The following is a 22,031-nucleotide window of genomic DNA, read 5'->3' as shown; positions in this document are numbered from 1 at the left end:
TCTGCCTCCCAAGTGCTGGGATTAAAGGACTGCACCATCACTGCCCGGTGACACTGATTTCTTTAGCTAAGTTGATACTTTGTGTCCTTGTTTGCAGATCTGACCATCCACCAAGGCTTGGAAATGCCCACAGCAAATGAAAAGTTTTTGTTCCTAACACTTGAGGCTCCCAAACAGCATGGGGGATGAGGACTGCCTTGTGTATTAGCTGTTTAAAGGCTAATGTTGTGAGGCGTTTGGAGGCATGGGATAAAATTGACTCTTGCTCAAAAGAGGCTACTCGAAAATTCTTTGTGTAGGTGTTTTTATTTTTAAAGAGAGTAGAAAGAATTTTACTAAGTTCAACCATTAGGATTTAGTTTTCCTGTTCATGGGAGTTGTATAAGTTAATTGAGGCCTCCAAGTGGACAGACAGCAATCAGCCTGTTCTAGTATTCAATACATTAGCTCTCTTGGATACCCATGGTTCTTTTACCCAGTGACGTCTGTATTCAGGTACCAAGTGCCTTTGCAATACTGTTATGATTATGTTAGAAATGTGGCTTCATTTCTATTGTATGGGGAAAATGGATGGGAGGCCTATTTAGAAAAGCATGATTCAGCACAGTATGTTTAGTGAAAACACGTGGTTTAAACAATGTTTACACAAGCACGTTGGAAACTCTCTCAGGTGGCGCCATTTTTGTAACACAGCAGCTGCTGTGAGAGTTAGCCTTCACTGGGATCACAGGCAGGGCTGATTAGCCAGATTGCCTGGCCTCGCCTATGTGTTCACCACGTTGGGGGTGGGAGCTGAGAAACCTCTTTCCTAACATTTCTCAGGTAATTCTGTTCTTGGTGCTCATTGGCGCGACCTTTTCAGAATCTCTGCTCTGAGAAGTTAGTATATTTACCAACCTCTTCTATCTCCCTTTCTCCATATCAAAACCCATTAAGATAGCTTAGGGTTGAATCATGTACCTTTTCCCATCTGTATGTTGAAATTCTAACTTCTAGTAGCCCAGAACGTGACTGTTTTTGGAGATGGAGTCTCTAAAGATGTGGTTAATAAAAATAGAGGCCTTAGATGGGCTTCATCCAATCAGTTAAATACTTTAAGGCTGGCTTCCTCCAGGAGAGCGAGTCCCGTTAGCAGATTGCCTTTGGGCTGAACATGGACTCTTCCTTGGGTCTCCCACATGCGGAGAGTGCTCCGTAAATGTCGGGGTTGCTAGCCACCATAGCTGAATGATCCAACTCCTTAAGGTAAACTCCCCACTTCTCTACTCTCTCTTTCTACAAGCATTCTATTGGTTCTGTTTCTTGGGAGACTCCTAACTCATAAACATTTACGTTCAGGTTCTGGTGGAAGCATTAAGTTTTCTTATGGACACCCCCCCCGCCCCCCAAAAAAAGAAAACCCAAAGTATCGGGAAAAGTAATCCCATAAGGTTGTCTTTCCTCATACTTTCATGTCATTTAATGACTTCATAATCGTTCACTCAAATATGTTGGATATTTGCAGCATGTGGGGACTGCATTTTCCTCAAGAAGGGCAGCCCCGGACAGGCTTTTTGTCACTGGGTCTATGCCTTAATTGATTTTTTAAAGTAGGGTTGTTTGTCACATTGTATCTCAAGTATGTAGCTGTGAATCCAGAGTGGGTTTTAACCAGATGCATTATTCCAGACCCTTCACCTCCTGGGAGTCGTGGGGGCATTTCCTGGGTGTGTTTTGATTACCGTACTTCACGAGCGTCAGTCTGGATGGCCATGGTGTCTTACTATCTTCATCTTGCTTCTCCCTAAGCCCTCCCTCACACGCCAGGATTTAAGGAGCTTTCGCAGAGATCTGGACATCAAACCAGCTCCAGGGGAGTCGTGGGCTTCACTGAACTCGCCTGCTTTTCATCTTTGTTGCTGCGTTTTCCTGGCCTCTGGCGTTGTTGCTGTGATTGAGGGGGCTGTTTAGATTTGCACCACAGAGGAAACACCTGTGGGAGTTTCTCTCTTCGCCTGCCTGTCTTAGAGGGGTGTTTTTCCGGTGCACTGAAGAACTGAAACCAGACCCTTCATAATCTATTAATTCTTGGTCTCTACTGTGAAAAAGTTTTGTTTTTTTAAAATCACTTTTGAAACTTAGATTTTTTTCTTCTTGTAGTTCAAAGCCTGAACTTTGAGATCGGAAGATTGAGCAAGTTTCCATGGCAGCACCTGCTGGTCCGGTGGGACACAGCAGCTGTAGAAAGTAGCGGGTACTTCCTGCAAGATGAGCGGTACTTCCTGCAAGATGAGCTGTACTTCCTGCAAGATGAGCAGTCCTGCGAGGGTTGTGTGTCCATTGATTGACAGGTATGGGGGAAACTGTTGTCCTCACTTGTGAAGGGGTAGAGTCTAGGCGGCCTCAACTACGCTGGAAGAAGGTTGAAGGAGGGTTTGAGGTTCTATAAGTCCTGGACGCTATGACATGTCCCATCAACAAAGCCAGGGAATGATGTCTTCTTAGCGGTCCTTCTTCCTAACGAGTTCTCTCATAAACATTTGTTTCTAATAGCTTCCTTTCATGTGGTAGTTGCTTACTGGCCAACAAAAGGAATTGAGGGGACATTTATCCTAGAGCGGAAGAGGCAAACCTGAGCTTTATCACTGCTGCTATGCAGGGGCACACATGACTGATTTCAGGAATATTGAGCATGATGAGAACATTATGCCCCATTCTCACTTCATATATATGAAAGTGGACTCACCTGACTTTAGTGTATATATATTAGAATATATACACACATATATATCCTAATAGATGTGTATATATGTATATATATATTCAATATATATTGGTCACCAGTATTCTATTGGCTTAAAAATATGGTTTATTCAAGGCCACATTGTTGGAGTCAGTACCCAGATGACTTAATGTCTAGACGGCATGTGCCTCGCTGCAAGAATCATTTTTTGTATCCATGGGGGTTTCCATGACTGTCCCCACCTGCAAATATCTAGACATGGTCAGATTCTCTACATAATATGCGCTGATATTTGCCTACAGTCTGTGTAATCCTCTTGGATAGCTTAAGTCATTTCTAGACGACTTTTAACACCAAACCCAATATAAACTATACACACGAACAGCTTAGGAATTATGGAATTATGGCAAGAGAACAGCTTTCATCACTTACGACACAGATGCAAAATTTCTTTGCTTACAAGTGTTCTGTCTGGGGATGCAAGATGTGTGTGCTTCGAAAGGACTGACTCTGTACCATCTCTAAGTCTAGCTAGGACCAACTTTTTGATTACTGTGGTTATTGTTTAAAGGGATGAATGAAAGAAGATACTACATTTTTTTGCTTTGATTATGTAAAGCTTGGGCACAGATCTCATGGGAATAGGATGTACTACAGACACCCCAGGGAACATGGCAATTGTGTAAGACAGCAGTTGGCTTGGAAGTAAACAGTCATGCTCGCCTCTCAGTGATGTCCCTGGTTGTCAAGTGGCTGTCATTAAGCTGTGCCATTTCAGTGCTGTGTTCGGTTTGATGGCAAGGTTATCTGGACCTAAGGCTCTTTGGCCAGAGGTGATTAGAATGGCCGCAGATTCTGTAGCTCCGACTTCAGGGGCTCTACTTTCTTGCAAAAAGTCATAACCTTTGCTTCTCTATCTTTTGGAAAATAGAAAACCCCATCTAACATGTTTATCCTCTCATTCTGTTGGTTTGAATAAAAATGGCCCCCACAGCCCCATAGGGAGAGGCACGTTTAGCTGGCATGGCCTTGGAGGAGGTTTGGCCTTGTTGGAGAAACTGTGTCACTGGGAGTTGGGGGATGGGCCTTGAGGTTTCAAAAGCCCAAGCCAGGCCTAGTGGCTCCGTGTCTCTTCCTGCTGCCTGCCAATCCAGATGTAGAGCTCTGAGCTATCTCTCTTCCTGGCGTGATGATAATGCACTAAACCTCTGAACTGTAAGCCAGCCCCAATTAAAAATTCTCCTTTATAAGAGTTGCTGTGGTCATGGTGTCTCTTCACTGCGATAGACGCCCCGACTAAGACACTGCAGTGTGGGAGATGTCATGGAGTATGGTTGACCGGGGGCTAATGCCACCGCATGCAGAGGCTGCAAGTTTGAGGAGGACTGGTGTAGTTGGTGAAGTAGCCTCCTGCGGGCTTACTATTGTGCTTTCATTCTGTACATACATCACCTCTTCAGACCCATGTGATACAGCTAGGCGGGGCAGATACTATTATCCTTGTTTTGCTGGAGAAACTGTGGCTCAACACAGTAATTTACCTCAGGCCTTTGTGCCATTTTTTTCTATGACGTCATGCTAGATCCGAAAATGTAAAGGATAATTCTGGAACAGAGGAGTGAGCGGAGAGAGAACTTCTCATCTGATGGAGTATGACTAACGTATTTTTACGGGAAAACTGGGGCTCCACTAGTAGGCTGAAAGTGTTGGGAAGCTTGTCTCCAGCCTCACTCTTCCCATTCCAGACCCCGCCCCTCAGAAAGCCCGCCAAGGTTGGCTCCTCTAGACTGTTCAAAGACCATGCCTACAGGGAATTTAAGACCCGCCCCATAGACTTGCTGCATGGTTTCTCCTCTTTCCCTGGGACCACCCGGGAATGCTTTGCTCAGATTAAACCTGAATTTATTAATTTGGCCTGATCTGATTTAGCACATCAGCGGAGAAACCCAATATTGGGGGTTACGGAAAATTTTCAGAAAGGACTAGGTATATTCCAACCATCTGGGATGGAGAGCAGAGCAGGGTCAGGTAATGTCTCGGTTTTTACTGGATTCACTTTGCTTTGTGGAGTAGAACTGCACATCCGAGTAGTTAAAGATCCGCAGGGGCTTTCTCTCAACCTCCACGTGATACTGTGGATGGCCCTGATCAGCGTGTAACTTTGACTTTTCAAGAAAACCAGGCAACAGAAGTCTCCTTTGGTTACATCAGCAACACCAGCGCCAGCTGGAGACTTGGTAGGTATGTATCACCCAGACCTCACAGGAGGTGGGCTCAGCAACTTATAGCTTTTGCAAGGCCACCTGCTGATTGTGGCACTCCACAAGTTTGAGGGCCATTTGTTTACCCTGTAATAGGACAACACAGGAATTTAAATTTCCTTCCTCGTTTGTATGTACAAAAGTAACTTTAAAAACAAACCCAGGCAGCAGCAGCAGCTATCAAATGTACTTCACAGGATGTCATGTAGTCGTCTTTCTTTCCTGGTTTGTTATGGACTAGGAGAGAAACGTAATTACATAGACAGTTCCTAGTTAAAACAAAGGCAATGTAGTTTTTATGTTTCCTTTTTTGGCAATCTATCTGAACACTTTGGACTAAAACTTAGTATAACATCTAAACAACAGAAATATCACATCTGAGTCTTTAGCTTTTCCTTTTATCACATTGTTTTCTTTGAGATTATCGGCTGAAGATAATGATTGAAAATTTCAAAAGGCAAGAGCAAAATTCAAATTACCACAATTTGTTACAATGTCATGTGATTATCCACATTTAAGGATAAGGCACATCAAAACCTTGGAAACTTGAAAAGAACAAGGAAAAGATAAATATTCTTTCTCATCCTTGCCCTGTTCCATTCCCCCAAGAAAAGAGATGACATTGAAATAATAGGATGCGAAGACCGCAGGGCTTCACAGGAGAGCAAACACGGTAATACTGGACCATGCATTAATGTCAACAGTGGCTAATTAAGCAGGGAGGCAGAAATGAGGACTGGCGAGCACACGCTGCCCTTTGATCTACAGCACTGGCTGTTTGCGTGGTCAGATTGAGCCGGACAGTGTAATGTGGAGGAGAGGTTAAGAGAAGGAAAGTGTTCAAGGAGTTGATGTTGAATAGAAATGGAATTAATGTCGAATAGAAAAATTGCTTTCTGGCCCCCAAGCTAAGCTTTCTTCTCTTCCCTTGCAAACTGTACTATTTGTAAAACATACTCCATATATTCAGGCTTTACTGTTAAAAACAGCAAGATAAATGAGTCTTCCTGAAGACATCTACTAATAAATAAATTTTGTTTGTAAATGCTTTACTATTTGTTTCTTACTGATAAAACTTAAATGTGCTAATTTGAATGAGCTAGTATGAATCACACTTTAAAAATCTATTATTAACTTTTGAGGCAGAGATACATAGTCTATCAAGTGTTTATTCAATAGCTATCCACTGTTTCCTTATTAACTTATTTTGCACCTATATAGGCATTAACACTCGTGTTCCACATGTAAAAGTCTGGTCTGTGTCATCAAGGAAAGTTAATGACGAGCTTTTGACAGTATAGAAAGTTAAGAGATAAGCACAACTCAAAATAACTCAAAAGCTAATTTAAGACAGTGCTTATTTAAGAGCCAAATCAACTATAAACATAAGATAGCAGGCCGGAGAGATTGCCCAGAGGTTAAGAGCACTGGCTGCTCTTCCAGAGGTCCTGAGTTCATTTCCCAACAACCACATGGCAACTCACAACCATCTATAATGAGATCTGGTGCCCTCTTCTGGCCTGCAGACAGAACACTGTACTCATAATAGATAAATAAATCTTAAAAACAAACAAACAAAAAATAAGATAAGCCAGGCATGGTGGCACACGCCTTTAATCTCATCACTCAGGAGGTAGAGGCAAGCAGATCTTGTGAGTTTGAGGCCAGCTTGGTCTACAGAGTGAGTTCTAGGACAGCCAGGGCAGTTACACAGAGAAACCCTGTCTTGAAAAATCAAACCAACCAACCAACCAACCAGCCAACCAACCAACCAACCAAACAAACAAACAAACAAAATCCAAAAACATAGCAACTGGTATGAACTCAGCATAGCTAATTCTTAGCAGTCTATATAAATTATGGAATTCTTTTTTCACAATGTTACAAAAGTTATTTGTTTTAGTAATTTTTTACTTGGAATATAAAATAACGGGTTTCATTACAATGTTTTCATGCATTACATCGTTGTATTTTTTTCACGTTTATCTGCCCATGATCCTTTCTTGTCCCTTCTCCTCGGTCCCACTGGTCCTCTCCCTCTCCCCAGATGGTCTCCCTTCTGTAAAGTAGGAAATTCATCCAGGGACACTTGAGCAAATCTCTCCCTTGCTTCAGAAAGGCCTAGCCTATGCTGTACCAAGGACTTTTCTTGCAGGTCAGTCTATCCTTGCCTTCTGGACTACCCTTTCTGGAATGTGTAAATGAAAACCTTTTTCTATTTAGAGATTAGTAGGTTAGCATTTAGCTGTAAGCAGTAATCTATAATTAATTTTTTTAATGTCTGATCCAAAGGAAACTCCATTTCCTCAAATTCCAAAGGCAGAAGGGACAAATGGCCATCTGCAGTGCCTATTAGCTGGCCTCCGGGCTCCCTCATTATCACAACAAGTACCTGTTACACATTTCAGGGTCCAGGTTAGCACCCTAGCTCTTCTCACCTCCTCTCTACCCTTAACTTCCCCAGCTGGGGGAGGTGGGGGGTAGGGAGGCTTCCCTCGCGGTAGCGGCTCATTCTCCTTATAACCCTGCTATTTTAGCTAGGCTCTCTTTTTTCCTTCTCTCGGTTTCTCTCCTGCTCATCTCTCTGCTCTCCCTCTCTGGATGCTCTTCTCTGTCTGCTCCGCTCCTGCGTCTCTCTTGGCCAGGTCCAGTCGCTGGCCATGTTCATACTACTTTCTCTGCTCGGGACTCTTCCAGATGCCTCAGGCTGTTTTCTCTCACACCTTTCCCTTAACCATGCCTTGGAGTGCTCATGTCACCAACACCTAGCAGGAGCATAACCCAAACTCATAAGATGCACAAAGTTCAATTTGTTTTGAAAAAAAAAAAAAAAAAAAAAAAAAAAAGCCAGAGATTTTATTTCTACACGGGCATACAGAGTTCAGAGTTTTTAGTGGGACGCCATTATATAAACTTTATATAAACTCTGAAATTGGCAGTAGTTTGGATTAGGTCATCACATATTCCTAGAACTAGATGAAGACTGGTCTGAGTGCTATGTGTATGTGTGTGTGCGTGCGCACGTGTGTGTGTGTGTGTGTGTGTGTGTGTGTGTGTGTGTGTGTGTGTGTATGCATGTATGTATGTATGTGTGCCGTGTGTGGTGTGTGTGTATGCATGTGCCGGGTGTGTGTTTGTGCACCATGCATGTGCCATGTGTTTGCGTGTGTGATCAATGGAAAAAAAAACAGCTCTTACCTTAAGGAGATAAGTTTGTTCTGGAGCCATTTTAAGTGCCCATGCGCCAGGAACACAGATTTAGGTTACCCCAAATTCCATGTTCCAATGTGGAAGCAGTTATACTGTTTTATAGAACAAATAAAGTTATAAATCAAGGGCAAGTTTAAAAATACATTGGTAGCTACATCAGAAAGGCAGTTATAGCAAGATGGGGGAAAGCTTTCCTATAGGCCAAGATGCTATCTGATGACATACTTAAGTTCTGGGTTAGTGGAATCTAGTGGTCTGCTCAGTTAAGAGATTCCAAAGGCTTTATCTATTAGTCATAAGATCTTAGTTCAGACACAGAGGTGGGCAAGGAATGGCTGTTCCATAGTCTAGAATTAGCCCAAGATAAAGTATAGCCTCTGGACCCGCACCATTCAGCTTTCTCCACAGAACTGCTGTTCTCATCAGTCAGATTCTGCAGACACAGCTTCTCTTCAAGAGTTCTTGTCAGTGTGTGTGCATGTCTGTCCATGTCCTCCTCCACTGTTCTCCACCTTATTATTATTATTATTATTATTATTATTATTATTATTATTTGGTTTTTCGAGACAGGGTTTCTCTGTGTAGCTTTGCGCCTTTCCTGGATCTCGCTCTGTAGACCAGGCTGGCCTCGAACTCACAAAGATCCGCCTGGCTCTGCCTCCCGAGTGCTGGGATTAAAGGCATGTGCCACTACCGCTTGGCTTGTTCCCCACCTTAATTTTTTTAAGACCGTTTGTCACTGAGCCTATTGCTCACCATTTCTAGACTGGTTGGCTAATGTGCCAACAGGATCTACCTGCCTCTGTTCCTCCAGAACTGGGGTAGCAGAGGTGTGTATGAGGGCTGGGGATCTGGATTCCGATCCTCATACTTGCAGAGCAAACAATTACCAGTGGAACTACACTGAGCCACCGCACTAGGCCCCATGCTTTAGAGAATGACAAAGAGAAATCATTACTCACTCCCCTGTGGAGCTGGAATATATATAAAAGGCCCCCTCCCCATAGCCTGCTGGCTGTACAGGAGCCGACTGCTGCTTGCCTAACAGAGGCTTGTTCTCTGGATTATCCAGTGGTGTCCCAGGTCTGGCCAAGTTAATGTTCAAGCTTTAAAGATAGTCTTTATTCACACAAGGTTTCTTTCCATTTCAAGAATCTTGGCACTCACATTTCTTTCTTGATATTCTTTCTATATATTTATTCTTTTATTATAATCTGAGTAAAATATGTCTTACACAAAGGCTAGGATAAAATATTTTTGTGAATCATGTGGGCTTACACTATCAAAATGTCTAATAAGGTCGGGTGGCGGTGGTGCATGTCTTTAATCCCAGCACTCAGGAGGCAGAGCCAGGTGGATCTCTGTGAGTTCGAGACCAGCCTGGTCTACAGAGTGAGATCCAGGACAGGCCCCAAAGCTACACAGAGAAACCTTGTCTCGAAAAATCAAAAAAAAAAAAAAAAAAAAGTCTGATAAGTTTTGAGCTGTTTTACTCATCTACAACCAAACCATTCAGGGAAACTGCACACATCATTGAAACACGTCTCTTCTAAAACCAGACCTGTTGCCTACTTCTCCCCCATGACTTAGTAGATGAATCTGTCTAATGTGTGTTACGTTGACAGTACCTTAAAATCATATGGGCACTGGAAAATACCAAAGCTGTGTGGAGTGTATAAAAGGTTTTCAAACACTGGGCTTCTAATGTGATTCATCCACTTTAGTCTTTTCATAGTGATAATTACAGAAATAATTTGAGGCAGACAGGCTTTGCCATCTAATGACCAAGGATCCTTAACAGCAAACCAACTGTCTTGTGTAGGTGTGTCATTACTACAATTTGTAGTCCTGACGCTGTGACATTTGAAAGATTAAAAAGAATAAAACCATCCTTTTAAGATTATAGACCTTGGTCTGATTAATTCTGTTAGGCATCACATTTTATTGATAGAAGTGGAAACAAGATTTCATTACCATAAACCCAATAGACCAGTCCCTATCTCCATAGTTCACGGACCTATAAACGGACAAATCCTATAACTGTGCCAACCTTTAAGACGAGACATGAGAATAAAGGGTGGGTCATGTGCCATCGACTTCTGATTGGTGTTGATCTTTGTGAGTGTAGGCGGCTTCCTATCTTGATAGCGCATCATCCTGAAGTCTCGTTATACGCTGTCATAGCAATCCGCTTATCAGCTGCCAGCCCAGGGTAAGCCTAACGTGCATTTGAGTTCCTGCCTGTAATTTTTACTAGCTGCCTTTTCAGTGTCTTCAATTTTCCTTCCTGGTAAAAGCAGTATTTCCATTTTAACAACCGCTTCCGTGACATCCGGGACCATGTTCCTATCTGTTCGTCCACTGCAATTCAAGTTAATACCCATCTTCAGAATCTTGGTGCTGCCAAGGTGTTTATCGTCAAGCGATCTGGGTTATACGGTTTATGTATTTGTCTGATTTTAAATAAAGCATGTAACAGATGCTAAAGCATCAGAACAGATTGTAGCCCCAAACACTGTCACATATGAACTCTTCACTGCCACCCCCTGCTACACCCTTTAGGGTCCTGAGAAGCCAGGTGTACACTGTTGTGGCAGCTCTTTCTGGTCCTTGCTCTCTCAGAATTAAACTGGGCAGAGGAGTTAGGGGTTGGCAGAACACACCAGTAGAATGCCCACTATTCACTTCTCACTCGAAGGACAGAAGAAATCAGAGACAACGGGGTGAAAGAAGAGAGGAGGAGATTAATGGGTCTAAAGAGAAGTTTTTAGGATTGTCTATCCAGACTTGGTCAGAATAGACATGCATACTGCTTTTTATTTTTAAATTAACTGGACCAGATTAATCTAGATTAAGCTGAATTATTAACCATTTTATCTTTTCTTTATACTAGACATAGTTCTTTCCATTTTATATCATCCTAATTTGGCTTATTGATTTTGATTTTTCCTGTACCTCTATTTTATTTTATTTTATTTTGAGACATGGTTTCTCTGTGTAGTCCTGGAGCTCACTCTGTAGACCAGGGTGGTCTTGAACTCACAGAAATACACTTTCCTCTGCCTCCCAAGTGTTGAAATTACAGGCGTGCACCACCACCACCTGGCTCTGTCCCCCGATTCTTTGTCCCTTATATTCCATGTAAATTCTATCCCATGTGCACAGTGAAATGGGGAATGAAGAAGTACCTTCCGTCTTCCTGTTCCCACTTGCTATGAACTGCTGTATATTTCCTTTGTATCAACAATGCACAGACGGGGCTATGTTTTTATATGATCTTGGGTCAGTAGATGGTCTTGGTGCAAACTGTGGAATTTATCTACAGCATCACTTCTTGTGCTACACAAGTGCCACAAAGTTACTGGGCTTGTGTGGCTCTGTTAGGAAATGAAAACTGGTTTTTAGAAGATGACTTGGGATGATTACTTTGTCTTTACATCACTGTCCAATTCCCACGGAGCCTTGCCTCCTTGAGTATTTCTAATACATTTTTGGAAGACTGAAATGCTGCAGCCATTGAGACTCTGACAAAAAAAAAAAAAAAAGACTATCTAGCTTCTTTTCTTTGCAGGGGCATGTGTCTGCTGTTCCCCACCCTTTCTTGAATGAGCGATGATTTTGCGGGAATGTACACTATTCACGTGGTATGCATGTTGTACATTTTTAGTACGAATTTAAAAGCCACACTGCGAGTTGTCAACAATGGATTAACGTTTGCCATGCAGCTTTCAAAACTGCTGGAGCACTGGCCTCATTTTTAGTTGTGACAGCTAGCAGTCTGCCCAGTGTCTTACAGGGCTCACATGCAGCCTTGCACTCCTCTGTATTTTAAAATTCCTTGGTTTCTGATCACAACAAATGAGCTGCTCTGAATAAAAATAAATCCATTTATTTCTTTCTATAGCTTCCCTAAGTGGTATAATCATGTGTAATTCTTACTGTCTACTCACAACTGTGGGAAGATCAACTAAAGACTCTGCTCCAATGACTACAAAAGATAATGTCTTTTTTTTCCCTTTGCTCTTGGCAAAAATCTTTTCCACATTCAGTGAATAATGAAAATGGGCCACACTAGCTCTTGGCCATCCTCCTAACACATGCATTGGAGTTAATGACCTATGGGCTGTGTCATTCTTTATTAAATTAAGTTTTTCCATCCTAGGGAGCTTTTAGAAAAGTTTAAGAAGTATTATTCTGCCACTCCAAACATATATATTTTGGAACTGGGAAGGATGTCCCTAGAGCTGCTTTCACTGCTGAATTTGAAAGCCAATGTTGTCCTTTGTTATTTTCGTTGTCTATTTTTAATTGACTATTTCTTAGAAGTTGACTCTTTTGGATGTGAATTTGGGTGTGCCCATGTATAGCACACGTTTCGAGCTTAGAGGACAATGTCTGGTGTCCCTTCCTTAGGTATGTTTCACTTTTCGTTTGTGACAGGGTATCTCGTTGGCCAGGAACTTCAAGCAGGCCAGGCTAGCTGGCTCACGAGCTTCCAGAGAGCCACCTGTCCCCACCTCTCCCCTCACCATCAATGGAGTTCCAGGCATGTGTCCACCTGTCCAGCTTTTTATGTGGTTGTAGGGATCTGAACTCAAGTGCTCGTATTTGTGAGGCAAGTGTGTTACCAATTGAGCCATTTGCTCGTTGCACCAACAGCTATTAATATGCACATGCTTGACACCTGCTAACAGAGAACCACTGAATCAGGATGATGGAGATGGACCTGGCCGCCACACTTTTAATGAACATTCCAGAAGCTGCTTATGCTCTGTGCTGATTGAAAATAACTCCGTTAACTACTGGGCCTAGAGACTATTGTGACTGATTGTCGAGTAGTGATTTTCCTTTGCTCCTGGCAACACCATTTGCATTGAGTAACTGGAGTGCAACACTCTAAAGACCTCGCATTCACCTTAAAGAATGGGGAAATTAAAGCACGCTTAGCTAACTTCACCGCTCCATTGAAACATTTATGCTAGTGCTGTGGTTAAACCAAGAGCTGAATCTCTTCAACTGTTAGATGAGGTGGTTGGTCGAAAGAAACCTATATTAAATATGCAGGAAGAGCGTAGTATAAAACAATGGCCCGAGACTCAGGCAAACTACAAAACCCAACAGGTATATATTTACGACAAACTAATGGTCATCAGGAAATAGCAAAGATTCTACATTAAACACATCACTTAAAATCCTCATGTATCAGTCGGGTGGTGGTGCCGCACGCCTTTAATCCCAGTACTCGAGAGGCAGAGGCAGGTGGATCTCTGTGAGTTCAAGGCCAGTTTGGTCTACAGAGTAAGATCCAAGACAGCCAGGGCTGTTACACAGAGAAACCCTGTCTGGAAAAATGAAAAAAAACCAAAACAAACCAAAAACCAAAAACCAAACCAAACAAACCCCAAAACCAAACAAACCCCAAAACCTCATATATCAATAATAAAACAATTTCTCATGAAAACAATGAACACATGTTCACTTAACTATATATATTGGTCAAACAATCCTAATTCCCAGAATTTATATTTGTGTCAAAGATGAGTAGTCTCTGCTTATACATATTTTGATATTATAGAAAGTTTGTGGTCATCTACTGAGTATTTTAATCTCTTGTCTACCGTAACATTTCTTGTAAGACTTTTTTAAAATGAGTAACAAATATTGTTATAGAGAATTGTGTGCATCTTTCATCAACTGCTTATAAAGAGAATAGAAAGACTACATGCACAATACTTTGCCTAAAAATTAAGAAAATTTCTCAGCTGACATTTAAGTAGTCTCATATTTGAAAAGCTAACTATATATCTTTTTATTCTTTACAATAAATTCATTTGCTAAGCCAGACTTCTAAACTTCACTTAGTTAAAAACAAAAATATAACCATCGATCGATGGAAAGATGAAAGGGGTCTGTAAACAACAGTATAACTTTTTTCTTTATGAACTTGATGCTCAGACAAAGGAAGTCACTTGCCGTAGTGTGACCCTCAGTATGTTAGAACGGAGACAGGAACTGTGCGGTCCCTCTCCTTTTGGGGACACCATTGTCTCAGAGACAGTGAATCACTGTCGCTTCAAGGAAAAACGTATAATATGTGCAAAAATATTCCTTTTGAGAGATACCAGTTAAGATACAACATGCAAAAATTATAAGGTGGGCAAGAAAGGACAGTGAGAGAAGTGTTAAACATGGGAGAAAATTGAGATGAATTGGGCTAAAGAAGTTATGATATTAGTCACGATCACAGTTTCTCCGATCTTGAACTCACTTCCTTCAGCCCCTACAGGCAAGTGACTAGGTGGACATCTTCATATAAGATGCACCCAGAATGACTTTATTAAATCCTGGGATAAGATATTCTGTCTTTTGCATATGACTAATGCTGGGAAAGAAAGTGAGAATGACGAGCGGACGGAAGCATTGTAGAAATTCTGGCTAGTCACAAGATTGGAGAGGAGGGGGTGGGAGGTGATGGGGAAATGGGACAGTAATGAGAAATTTGCAGCAGCACCCACAGGCCACAGATGCACTGGACTCTTGGCACCCGGGAAATGGCTAACTTCAGGGCACCAAGTATCTTTGCAAAGCACTGTTCTATTACAGAAATTATAGTCACAATAGGTGTTTAAAGACCTAAACAGTGGGAGACGTCAAGAATTCGTTCTTTTTTTTTTTTAAATTAAAGCATAACAGGCATGGGACATAGTCCAGGCACTGGAAACAAATGGACAAAAGGGGAGGGAAAATCACCTAGAGCCATATTTGGAAAAAAACCAAGGCTATTTCCAAAGAAATGTTCCATTTGTGAAGTTGCTGGGAGTTGTTTATTTACATACCTGTTTTTGGGCAGAGTTTCATACTGAAATGACTTTTCTCTGTAGGGGGATATGAGAACTTTCTTTGGGAATGAGGTTGATGGCAATTTTTACCTAACAGCAGGATAATGATCATTCTAAACTTTAGAGGAGAAGTCAAGGTCAAGGATTAGCCAACACTGATTTAGAATAGCAGGACAGCTGTGTCAGAGCCCCTGGCAATGGCAGTGACATTCCCCCTGACTGCCACGCTGCTTTCTATCCAGGGTCAGCCTGAGAATTTCTGAACAGTTAGATTTCTCTCTGATGACACTGGTTTTGTTAGCTGTTTCCACCTAGGACGCCAATGGTATTGTCTTTCCTTGGGTTTATTTTGTTTAGCACACCCATACATGACACATTTTCCTGACTTCACAAAGCAGGGAGACCTGAATTTATAGGCAGTTGATTGTTTTTCCCTTAGTTGATAATGCCGGTTTAACACACCAACTTATTCTAGAATTCACAGTGGCTTACACACACACACACACACACACACACACACACACACACACACAGCTAATTTAGTTTTTTATCTTTGCTCTGATACTACCTTGAATGGAAAATCGTAGCACTTTGCCACTAGCAATTTTGGGATCATGACTGTGATTTTAATTTGGGATGGTGAACCTAAAGTTTATTATGCTTTTGAAGCTAATCATGCTTGAAAAAAAATGAATATACATAAACCTTGATTGAGCAGCCACAAATAGAAAACAAGTTATGTAAACAATCCTGAGAATTTATTCTCAATACCCCATTATAGACCTTATCTTTGTAGAGTTTAGGTCAAAAAAATTGTTTTTGATAGTAGCTTGTTTCACACTGAGACCCCAGCTTACCCCCACTTCACTCAGAGTAGCTGTTTGTTATCCATTGCTTAGTGAGAATAACTATTACAGAAAAGAGTGGACAATTGCACAGTAGTTCAAGGATCTGGGTATTAAGTACCCCTGTAAACAGATTCATTTCACAATATTTCTGTAATTCTGGAGAAGCCAATTAAACCTGCCAGACAATACGTTCTGACCTTCTGTCACATCTGCAAACAATATGCAATCAACTTTCATTCTTGTTCACTGATGTCCTTCCATTCCAAAAGGAAATGATGGCACTCTGAATCAAAGTCACTTCATTCTAAGTGTATTGCACTTCCGGGCTCCCATATGGTTGGAAGGCGTGAAGCTGTTCTTCTCTTTACGTGTGGATATGACTGACATTCCACACACTGGACTAACGTGAAGCTGTTCTCTTTATGTGTGAATATGACATACATCCCACACACTGGATGACATACACTCCACACATTGGGGCGTGTATGTCATCATAAAAATTCATATTTTATGAGCTGCCAAGAAATACCTGCATATATATGCATACATTAGAATATGCTAGGTTTTTTTTTTCCTTTTTAAAAAATATACACAGGTAGTTTAGAACTTCAAAATGGAGGCTAGTCTGTGATTTATAGTTCATGAAATAGTAAGAATCCCTTTAAGAATCTTTAGTACAGGTACAGGCTACCTGGTTACTCTACATCTTCTAAAAGTAAATAGTTTAACTAGTCTTGATTTTTAAAAATTTGTTTTAATATATATTTGTGTGTGTGTGTGTGTGTGTGTGTGTGTGCTTGCATGATGTACACATGTGTGCAAGTGCCTGAGGAGACCACAAGAGGGTATTGAATTCCCTGGAGGTAGAGTTACAGGTGGTTGTGAGTAGACCCACACAGGTGCTTGGAACTGAACTGGGGTCCTGCTCACTGACCCATCTTTCTAGTCCCTAGTCTCATTTTTGATAGCCAAAAATTACAGACATAGAAGCAGCTGTCTAAATATTTCTTTTGCTATCCAAATGTAATCACACAAGAATTCATTTACATTTAGTGTATAAAATGTTATCTCCATTTTTGCACAAAAGCTTTGTTATTAGTAATTGCACCACATATCTGTCCAAGAAGTGTGTTTAGAGTAAACCATGATCCCTGCATCTCTGCTGGCTGTTTTGAGAGCTGGAAGCTCTCCAGCTCCCCTGCCCCCCTTTCAGTTTTATCCTTGTATAGGTCAGTACTGGATAAAATACAAAAACACAATGCGTGTGGGCAATCCGCTCTAACTAGTGAAGCTCAAAAATCTGTATTTACAAGAACTCTTCCAGAGTGAAACAATCACCTCACAGTCCATCCTCAGTATTCAATTTCCTTGAGGACAGAAAAACCTCTGTCCTGAATAATTAGGACACAAATAATGTCCCATAAGACCCCCAGACTCCCCAGGGACTCTCCAAATACTAGTTATGTTCAAGGACAGTTACATGCGTGGGGCTGTTTTTTTTTTTTCTCACAATTTAGTGTTTACTGTGTCTTAGGGACTCATCTAGTTAGCACATCAACGTAATAAGGACAGAGATTCGCAGCTTGTGTACTTCCTGTGACTAAGGTCTAAGAAGTGCCTGGGAAGGTCCCCTTCACTCTTGTGTCGTCCTGTGTCTGTGAGTGATCCTGGGGTTCAGCCCTTCACAAGATGCAAAGAAACTGGAAAGCCCTTGCAACAACAAACAGACCTAATTACATTCTGATGCGCTACAGCCAATGCTTTACATTTGGCCAAGGACAATGCTGAGATACACATGAAGGTAACCAGAGAAGCAGAAGGAATTGCTTTTAGTGGGAAATACACTATTAAACAAACAAACTAATATCTTGAATAGTTACCTGTACTATGAGTTTACTTTATTGTTACAGCATATATGGGCAGGGTCAAGGCACTTCCAGTTGACGAGGAAACAGAAATCTGCATGTTCACTACAGAGCATCATAAGGACCTCTAACAGAATAAATGTTTTCCACTCTGTGTTCAGGTGTGGGCAAACCTAGCTTAGTGCATTCAGAGCAGACCGAGCAAGAGTTATTAATTATTCTTGGCCTCAAATTTACATACATTGTTTTGGAGAAAAATTCATATTTTATGAGCTGCCAAGAAATACCTGCATATATATGCATACATTAGAATATGCTAGATTTTTTTTCCTTTTTAAAAAAATATACACAGGTAGTTTAGAATTTCAAAATGGAGGCTAGTCTGTGGTTTATAGTTCATGAAATAGTAAGACTCCCTATTCAAAGTTTGGAGTATTTTTATTTGTTTTAAAGCTGTGAAACTACCTTCCTCCTGAGTGTCCCCACTGGGGTGAGGCTGAAAGGCAAGCAAGAAACAGGATCATTTTAACAATGAGAATAGTTTCAGGAGGGGCAGTGGAGAACTATTGGGATTTCTTTTTAAGCTTTACCTAGGTCTTAAAATTGTTTCTTTTTAAAACCGACACGATAAAACTATGTCTTGATCAGACAGCCTGGTTTGAAGAACACACACTGTGAAATGGCTAAGTCTAGCTAATTAGTAAATGTGTTCCGACACTTAGTTTTATCATGGTGAGAACACAGCATCTGAAGAATTTGGTACTGCCCGTTATCAACACATCCAGCACACGAGATCTCTTGGATACAGTCCTCCCATTTTTCTCAGTTTACATGTCCTCCAAGCAATACTTCCCTCATCTCAATGAACACCTCAACCTCTGGCAACCATCATTCTATTTTCTACTTCTAAGAGATCAACTATTTCTAATATTTGACAAATAGATGAGATGTAATATTTATCTCTAGATATCTTCTTTCACTGAAGTTCTCCAAGTTGCCACAAATGCCAGAATTTCCTCATTTATTATGAATGAGTGAGATTCTCTTGTCTATATATGGTATGTTTTCTTTTAAGATTTATTTATTATGTATAGTGTTCTGCCTGCATGTATGCCTGCACACCAGAAGAGGGCACCAGATCTCATCACAGATGGTTGTGAGCCACCATGTGGCTGCTGGGAATTGAACTCAGGACCTCTGGAAGAGCAGTGAGTGCTCTTCCAGAGGTCCTGAGTTCAATTTCCTGCAAGCACATGGTGGCTCAGGGCTATTTCTAGTGAGATCTGATGCCCTCTTATGGCATAAAGGCATGTATGCAGATAGAGCACTCATATACATAAAATAAATAAATAAATAAATCTTTAAAAAATTTGTGTATTTGTGTATGTGTTAGTTTTTCAATTTTATTCATTAAAAAATCCCCACTTCATTTCTCTGATCTTTTGTATTGTTTTATTTCATTTGGTTTTTCTGTGATCTTTATTATGTCTTCTCTGTACTAACTCCAGGTTGAGTTTGTTCTGGTGTTTTGTCCTCCTTAAGGCACAGGTAGGTAGTTCAAGGTCTTTTTGGTGTAGTATCTAGTAGTATGAGAACAGCCCTGGCTATTTCTCAGGTTTTGGCACATGATTAGTTTCATGACTTCATTCATCTTGAGAACATTTTCGGTACGCCTCTTCATTTCTTCATGGACCGAGTTTGTATTCAGCAGAATGGCACCTGCTTTCTCCTTGGAATGTTACTGAGGTCCCTCCTGATGTCTTCCCCATTGTGGGTGGCAAAGACATTTCATAGGATTTAGATCTTCTTAATGTCAGGCTTATTCTGTGCCTTTAACATAATCCATATTGGAGAATATAACACGTGCAGCTGAGAAGAAAGTATATTCTGCGGTGTTGAGTGGAGTGCTCTGTGAATGTCTGTTATTTGAAAACTACCTAAGTGCATGATGTTTGTTTTTAAAAAAATTTCTTACCCATGATTTAAGCTTCACTGAAGGTGTGGTATGAAACTCTCTACTATCACTGTATTGTAAGCTAACTCTATTTATATATTTATTATTGCTTTATATATACTATATATAAGTATGTATGTATTTATAGCTGTTATATCCACTTGCTGAGTTGACTAATTGTTATGTAATGAACTTTATGTACTTTCTTTATAGTTGTGTACTAAAATTCCATTTTATCTGTTCTTGCTTGCTTTCTGTTTCTGTTTTCATGGTATGTCTTTTTTCACCCTCTCCCATTGCATCTGTGAATGCTTTTGCAAATGGAATGAGTTCCTGGTAGGCAGCACATACTTTAGGCTTAGTTCTTGATCCATTAAGCCATTCTGAGTCTTTTAAGTGTAGAACTTGGACTTTGATAGTCTATCCTTTGTTGATTTCAACTATTGATGCTCTCTTGTACATTTTTCCTTTCACTCACTGTATTTTTTAGTTCTAACACTTCTACTTGAGTTTGAAATGTCTGAATTGTTTCTCTGTATTTTCTTATACTTCGTTAAACATCTCTAAATATCTATTTTGAAGTCCTGTAAGGTAGTTCATGCATCTCTCTCTCTCTCCTGACAGTCATGGCATTTTATACTGTCCTGTTCTCTTCATCATTATTATTAATTACAATTACTATTTGAGAAAGATTATTGTCATATAACCTAGGATGCACTTCAACTATGTTCCTGTATTTCAGTCACCAAGTGTTGGGATTACAGGCATATGCCATTATGCTCAGTTACCTATTATTCTTGATCTGTATTTATTCATCAGTATCTATGCATTAATAAGTCAGTATAGATCCTAGCTTTTGCAGCCTGGCTCTCTGTAGGAATATCCTTTAACAGGAAGCTTGTATGATTATTTGGGGGCAAACTGTTTTGAGGTCTCTAATCTATGATATTATAGTTTTGAGAGTGTCCTAGGCCAAGAACCCGCATGGCTAATACAACCCAGGCTGGACTATCATGGCTTCCACGTCTGATTTGGAGTTAGAAATCTGTATCAGCCAAAACTAGCACAGTGCTGGAGGGAAACATGAATCAAATGATGGTTGAGATTTGTCCACAACCCAAGGCCACTGAAGTTATTCAATGGTACTGTGAACTCAAGTCCATGCTACAGAGGCTATGAGTTCCTGTGCTGGCATTGGGGTGGGTCTGGAGCTCAGTACCAGCTTGGGGTTAGGGGTCATGTGGGTATGTCAGATTCTGTGTTTTACTTGGGTGGGCCTGGTACTGGAGACTAATGCAACATCTTACGCTTGTTTTTATTTCCCCTTTCCAAGTAGAGAGTAGGCTTCTGGTATGTGGTGCCTAGAGTTGTGGGCACTGCAATCTCAGAAATGTAAAACCATCTTTCAGATCTCCTTAATGCATCTTATTCTATGCTGCAGCCAAGGGCTGAGATACCTCATCTAGTTTCCTCAGCAAAATTATAGTTCTTGCCTCAAAGGGGGAAAGAGTTTATTCTGGAGCCAGATGTGAGTGAATAGAATAACAGATATTGCTTACCTCAAGTTCTATGCTCCAACATGGAAGTAGTTTCATAAAATTTTTATAGTAATAGAACAAAGAAAGTCATACATAAATCAAGGCATTTAAAAATAGGTTGTCAGAAACATCAGAGAGATGGGTTATAGCCAAATGGAGAAATTCTTTACCTCTGACTAGTAAAGAATAGGTTTTGTTATCTGTTAGTCATAGGACGTTAGGTCAAACCCAGAAGTGGGTGAGGTATGGTTAATTTGTAGGCAAAAGATAGCCCAAGAAAAACTGTAATTAGGCTCTGGACCTGCAACACTGCAATCTTTTACATCATTGAAATTCAGATTAGTTGCAAAAAGCCTTTGCAGACATGACTTCTTTCTGGGCATTCTCGTACATGGTTATTGTACAGATTAATGTCATTTCCTCCCCATGCTCCTATGCTTTCTTCCTCTGGTTAAATTTCTGTGATTTCCTCTCCTGCCCAAATCACTCCCTGCCATGTGTATTCTATATCAAGAGGGAAAGAGTCGGTCCCCATTGTCCTTTACTCCTGGTAAATTCAGTTAGGCTCTGGGGAGTGTGAATAAAACGTGGATCTGCTTTTGGACTTTGTAAACAAATAACCTGAGTTCAGTGATGGCTTAAGTGTTATTCAGAATCCTGTAGAAACTTATATCTGAATCAGTAGGGGAAGCTATTCTCTCAAGGAGTTTAAATGTAATGAAGAGATTGGCCCTCTCTTTCACACCAGAAGTAAATTTTAGAATATTACAGATGAGCTGGGCGGCGGTGGTGCA

At 40.8% G+C, this 22,031-nt stretch overlaps 1 protein-coding gene across 1 annotated transcript in view; it reads right to left on the bottom strand.

Annotated features, from left to right (window-relative positions):
- Positions 1-22,031, bottom strand: part of Syt1 (synaptotagmin 1) — a 195,495-nt gene that overhangs the window by 46,732 nt on the left and 126,732 nt on the right. The window lies entirely within an intron of this gene.

Source organism: Peromyscus eremicus, chromosome 18 (assembly GCF_949786415.1).
Source record: "Peromyscus eremicus chromosome 18, PerEre_H2_v1, whole genome shotgun sequence".
Lineage (NCBI taxonomy): Eukaryota > Metazoa > Chordata > Mammalia > Rodentia > Cricetidae > Peromyscus > Peromyscus eremicus.
Note: the sequence above shows the minus strand (reverse complement) of the source record. Positions and strands in the feature narration are given on the sequence as shown.